This window comes from Condylura cristata, unplaced genomic scaffold (genome assembly GCF_000260355.1).
Source record: "Condylura cristata isolate star-nosed mole 26May11 unplaced genomic scaffold, ConCri1.0 scaffold00009, whole genome shotgun sequence".
Taxonomy (NCBI): Eukaryota; Metazoa; Chordata; class Mammalia; order Eulipotyphla; family Talpidae; genus Condylura; species Condylura cristata.
This window is the reverse complement of record NW_004567110.1, coordinates 19,432,577-19,439,548: the sequence shown is the minus strand read 5'-3', so window position 1 is coordinate 19,439,548 and position 6,972 is coordinate 19,432,577.

The following is a 6,972-nucleotide window of genomic DNA, read 5'->3' as shown; positions in this document are numbered from 1 at the left end:
TATATCCCAGTAAGGTTATATAATTTGTGTTCTGATTTCTTTTTTTAAGTATTATGAATAGTAACTTTTTAAATTGATATACCCATTGATTTGCAATGCTATATAAATTAAAAAAAAAAAAAACTTAGTTATAATACACTGTACCCAACACCATTTTGAATCATTCACCAACATCAAACTAACCCCTTCTATCTGTTCTTTCCACCCACCCTTCCCTTTTTCCCTCTGCTAGAGTCTAAATGTTGTTTTTGTTGTGCTTTGTTTATTTGTATTCCATGTTTAAGAGAAATAACGTAGTATTTATCCTCTTTCCTACTTATTTCACTTAGTATCATCACTTCAGTTTGCAGCCATGTTAATGCAACAAGCAATACATGTTAATGCAACAAGCAATAAACAATCTAAATGCCCAACAATGAAATAAATAAAATGTAGGATATGTACTCAATGGATTAAAATTAAATTATAATTTATAATTATTTAATAATTAGCAACTTATATCTTACTCAGATTTCTTTCTTTGCATATTTTACCTAAATTTGAACAACTGCACATAGCAACAAACATAAACATTTGCATTTTTTTTTTCTTTACAGATCGAATATCTCAGTTGCTCTAACCATTTTCTGTCTCTAAAGGCAGATTCTGTTGTGGTTTACTTAAAAATATAATTTCCTTGAATTTTTATTACTAACAGGACCCCAATAAATTTAACTATGTCAAGATAGGCTGATATTATTTCACTCTGAGGTATAATCTTAAAATCCAAATGAATTATGGTGTTCACAAGTCCTGTTCTGGTGAAGGTTTGAGAATCTGCTAATCTAAATCTGCTAAAAATTTATAAGGAAACATCACCAGGGTAATATGGGTAAAATTTCTTTACTGAAAAATGTGAAATTTTTCTCCCTTATTGTATTTGATGTAAGGCACATTTTTAATCTTCTTGATACCAAAGGAATGTAAAAATCAACATTTGGAAAGAGTGAAAATAGGACCATCAGAAGAAACAGAAAGCAAGCAAGAATAAATTGTTTTTACATCCTTGCTTAGCTTAGGCATTTTTCTGTGAGTTCATAAAAGCTTTAATTATCATATTATTTTGAATCAAGATTGTGTAATAGCCTTAATAATATTTAGACATCTTAAATAATATAAAACAGGGTAAAAAATATTTTGGAAGAAAAGAATACTGAACCTGACTTTGATAGTGAGCTAGAACATAGAATTTTGGGAGATAATTAAGTATCTCCTTAATGATTAGGAGCTGAAGGATAAAAAATTTCAAAAGGTTTATTAGCTTTGAAACAAATATAGCTAGAAATATCCTGATAACTTTTACTGCTGAAGAGAAAAATATTATCAATGGATATACAACGCTGAGCCTATTATTGCAATAGTAATTTCCATCTGTTTTTAAGATGCAATTGCATGAATTAAATTTATAGTAGCAGTTTATATTTAAACTACCAGATAATATAAAATAAAAGCAATTACCAGAGGGAGTATTCAATATATTATCTATCCTTTGTCCATAAACTTTTAATGAGCTATCCTTGGGGGTACAGTAGACACAGTTTAACTTTGTGAAGAGGGCTGAATAGATGAAGATTCACTTACCTTCACTGTAGAGGTTTCTAATACTATATCCATTTATATCTCCTATGATTAAGGGAAAACTTATTGGAATTCTGAAATTACCCTACACTAGATAGAATAATTATAGTTGAACAAGACACTAGATAGAATAAACTACATACTACACTAGATAGAATAATTATAGTTGAACAAGACATCCATGCTTGAGTGTTTCTCTTATCTGCACTAGGTTGATGCCAGTGTTCAGAATCTTAGGAAGAATTGCTCAGAGAGATATAATAATTTATATAATAACTTATATAAATATTATTTATTTATTTATTTATTTATTTGTTTATTTATTTATTTATTTTTGTCTTTCTAACCGTTAGTGGCATGGTAAAGTACAGTCTACATTTTCTGAAAATGGGCTGCTACATTCATGCTACAAGAAAATGCCTAAGCTTCATGTTATCATTATTCTCTTTCTGACAGTAGTATGCACAATTCTCAATGAACAAACTATCACAGTTGGTACATACAAGAATCAGTTTACCAGCTTCTAAATATTCTGATATCTGGAGCCTTACTATAAATACCTGTTTCAACAGATGTGAATTTGAATTTTTCAGTACACTTGGGATTTTTCTTCTTTCCATTTTAAATTTATTTTTACACATACTTACCATTTTTCATAATACAGCATTTCTCCCCTCAGGTATAGTCACATCATTTTCTTACACCAGGTGCCCACAGTCATCCTTTACTTTCTCCTTCTCCCCTCCTAAGTGACTCAAATCTTATGATCTGTCTTAGAGTTTGTCTTTGTCTTTGTTCCTTTATTTGGTTTCACTACATTCAGCATATAAGTGATGCTTTTTTTCTTCTTTAGGCTCACTTCCATAGAGTAATCCTTCCATTTCATCCACATTGCTGCAAGTGGCGTGACTTTAACTTTTTTGATTTGCCAAGTGGTATTCCATTGTGTATATGCATCACAACTTCTGATCTACACATCTGTTCTGGGCCATGTAGGATATTTCCATATCTTGGCTGTTGTAAGTAATGCTGCTATAAACTTGAGTGCAAGTTTCCTTTGTAATTAGTGCTTTTTTGTTCTTTGGATAGATGTATAGGAATGGAATTTCTGGGTCATAGGTAAATCCATTTTTAGTATTTTGAGTAATATCTGCACTTCTTATAACGACGGGGGCACTGTACATTCCCGCAAATAGTGTAAGAGTGTTTTTTTTCTTCAGACCCTCACCAGCACTGATCATGGTTTTTCTTTCTTTTTTTCTTTTTGATATGGGTCATTCTTGCAGGTGTGAAAGGTTGTCTCATTGTGGTTTTGATTTGCATGTCCTTAATGATAAGTGATGATTAGCATTTTTTCATGTCTGTTGGCTATCTGTATCTCTTTGGAGAAGTGCCTACTTAGTGTTTCTTCCCATTTTTATTGGGTCATTTGTTTTCTATTTGTAGAGTTGGACACATTCTTTGTAGCTCTTCAGAATTGATCCTTATCAAATGTATGGTATTGTCACTGCATCTCCTGCAGAGTCTGTGTGAACAATCACATGGACGTTGGCTCATAGTTCAAGGAAAAGGGCACGCAGAGGGACATTGTGGCATTTTATGATATCTTGGAGCCTGGCTTCCTGCTTGCTGGATTCTGTTCTTGCTTTCAACCTGTTATTTATTCAACTCCTATTAATCATGACAATGTTTCTTTCTATAATGATAAACTTACCACTGCCAGTAATGAAGTTAGTAATTTCAGGCCAGCATATATTCTGGGAAAGAGACTTTGGCATCCACCAAGGAAGTAAGGGAATGATTAAGCTTCCAGAACCAACAGGTGAGCCTACCCCATATACAGGAATTTACTATAAGGGGCAAAGTATAGTTAATGTGAAAGGAAAAGAGTCAGGTGGTTGAGTCTTCGCTTTTGGGAAAGATTAAAAAGTTCTCCTCCTCTTATTGTGCACGCTAAACAAAGTACAATAGAGTCTATTTTAAAACAATACCATAAGTCTCTACTATATTTGCTTAATGATAAAGTTACTGAGTGGCAGTGATATAGAGACTATGTAGCAGAGAGATAATAAAAGACTCTTTAAGCAAGGCAACAACTGGGAATGGAATTAAAAGATTAATTAGACAAGATGTACCAAACGAATAATGACCACATTCACCCATGTCTCACACCAGTAACCACTATTTGATGTTCCCAGCACATGGTCACCCCCTTTCCCATCTGCTTCTAAGAAAATGTAACACATCACCTTGTACTGTTCAGCTGAATATGTAACTAAATGCTGATGTAATCACTATTCTTGCCAAAAAATACTGTATAAATATGAAAGCTTACTTCTCCACATTACATTCAGATATGCACTCTGAAGTTGTGTCTGTCTGTCATTCATTTCGCCGAATCCTTATCCACCTCCCCCGAGACACTCATCACCCTGAGATCCAGTGCTTCCCACTGTGCCGGTCTAGGGCATGGTATGCAGATATTTTCTCCTATTCACTAGGGTATCTTTGTTGTGGTTACTGTCTCTTTCTATATAGAAAAGAGACAGTAACTTTCTGTAATGAAGCACTGTATAGAGCTTCATTATTTATTAAATAATTCATATATATCATTCATAAAATTGTTAAAGTATTAAAAATGTAAAATATCTAAAAATTTGAAATTATTTTTCTGCCCTCTCTCTTGACCTCAGAGCCTTAAGGATATTTGTTGAATCCTTTAATTATGAAAGTATTTTACATTGTCAATGTGGCTAAAATATTGGGACAATTACAGATGAAATTGAAGGTTTAACACTGAAGATTTCAGAATTAATACACAAAAAGCTGGCTATTATCGTGACAAAGCAGACCTTCTCATATATAAACTGATAAAGCAGACATACTGCTCTTAACTGAACATTATCTGTTAATGCCAATATGTATTCAGCTGAACAGGAAACACCTTGAATTTAAACCACTAAAATAGTAAATGCAAATGGATCATGGTAAAAATTTAAAGCTTCTTTGACTTTGAAGTTTTCTATAACAGTTTGAAGGTTTCAAAAACTTAAGGAGGATTACTATTTACAAATAGTCATATTAATATCTTTTGCTAACTTAGTTTTATTATCTATATAATGCCCCAAGTTCAGTTATCTCATACGTGTATTTTATTTATATCATTGCATGTGTCATTAAACATTAAACCAAAATAATAAAGTGCAATACTGTCAGATAAACCAACAATGAGGACAAGGAAATAGAACTGAAAGTCAAACAAAAAAATCTGCTATATAGAATATGTGAGATAATTTGAAGAAAGCATCTTAAATAAATGGCAAGTTGGAAGATGTTAAAGTTGGCATAGAAGTAGTTTGTTCAGAAAGAAAAAATAATTTGAAATGCATTATTTGATGTAAAACATATATGTATTGCTGTGGAAATACTTATTTTGGTGAGATGATGCCCTATACAAATTGTTTTGCCTAATTTGCCTATTTTGTGTTGGATTGTTTTGGAAAGATGGCAAAGTTCTAACATTTATTTTCATAATTATATTTTAAGAATATTTATGCCCTCTCTCTAACTTCGCTTGTTTTTCTACATAATGGTTCATAAAAGAGAAAAAGCCTTCAATTTTCATGACATTTGTCAACAATTTCATTTGTAGTATATAAATTTTTGTCCTATTTAAGAAATATACTTATGTATTTATATTTAAGAAATATACTTAATTAAGAATTTATCATGTTATCATGTTTTTCTTTAAATGTTTATAAATTACACCTCATGTAAATATATAAACAATTTTAAATAGTATTTTATGTAGTGAAACATAAATATCAAGAGTTGTTTTGAAAATAAGCATTTATTTTTCCTAGTGCTCAGTTTGAAGCAATTATCTTTTGGCTTTGAGTTGCTTTGGCAACTTTTTTGAAAAAACAGTTGACCTTAAATTTATGTGTAGGTCAATCTGTTAACTCTAGTTTATTCTATGAAGTACCATTTCCCTCTCTCTCTCTCTCTCTCTCTCTCTCTCTCTCTCTCTCTCTCTCTCTATCTATCTATATATATATATGTTTCCACACCTCCACACTACTTGAACTTGATAACTGTAACATTAAAATAAACTTTGGGATAAAGTAAGTTAAGTACTGTAGTTATGTTCTTCCTTTTTGATAACATTTTTTTTTCTTGCTCCTTTGAATTTTCATGTAACTCCTAATCATCTTGTTAGTATAATTAGCAACAAAAAAAGCGTGATGAAAATTTCACTGAAATCAGTTGACTTTATATGCCGTTTTGGAAATGATTTATACCTTAGTATTATTTTTGATATATGTGTCCAACACCTCTTTTTTAAGTAGATCCCCTTTAGTTTTCCATTAATTACTTGTCTTTTCAGGCTATAGATCTTGAAAATACTGTCAAATTTACCCCTGAAATTAACTTATTTGTTTTGAAATTGCTGTTCATATCTATTTTATACATTATTAGTAAGTTATTTTGTGTAAACTTCTATGTATTTTAATAAATGTGTAGGAACCACCAACACGATCAGTATGCAAAAGAATTCCATCAATTGTCACTTCCCTCAAGCTGCCTTTTTTATTACCCATCCCATTCCATACAACTATCTGTAGACAATTAATAGGGTTTATTTCTATGTTTATAATTCTGTCTGTTCCAGAATGCCATGTAAATGAATTATACTGCATGCACACTTTTATTCTTACATTTAACATACTGCTTTTAATATTCATGTTATTGCATTTTTCAATTGTGCATTCCTTTTTCACAACTGAAGAGTATTCAACTGTTACTATGTCTCATTTGTTGACTTTCACTTCACCAGTTGATAGCTGGATGAGTTCTCTAATTCTAGATAAGTATGAATAAAGTCATTAGTGGTGCAACAGGTTAAAGCACAGCACTGAGAAGCTAAAGCCACTTCAGCAGGAGTTTGATCACTTGTCCCAGAGGTGATCCATATGGCACAGCAGATCTCTTCTGACCCACCTGTCACTCCCCTCAGCAGTGTACTTCCTCAGTCTGCCTGTTCTGCTCCCCGCTCTCTCTCTGGTGAATCCTCTCACTGCCCCTGCACCTCTGGCCTATACCCCAGTTCTGTATTCATAAATAAATAAATCTTTAAAAAAAAAAAAAAAGAAAGAAAGTTTGGCCCTCTCTGGTGGCACAGCGAGTTAAAGCATTGCACTAAGAAGCTTAAGCCACTCCTGCATGAGTTCGATCCCCGCCTGCCTGGGAGGTGACCCACATGGCGAGGCAGACCTCTTCTGACCCGCCCACTGCTCCCCTCAGCAGTGTACTTTGTCGATCTGCCTGTTCTGCTCCCCACTCTGTCCTGGGTGA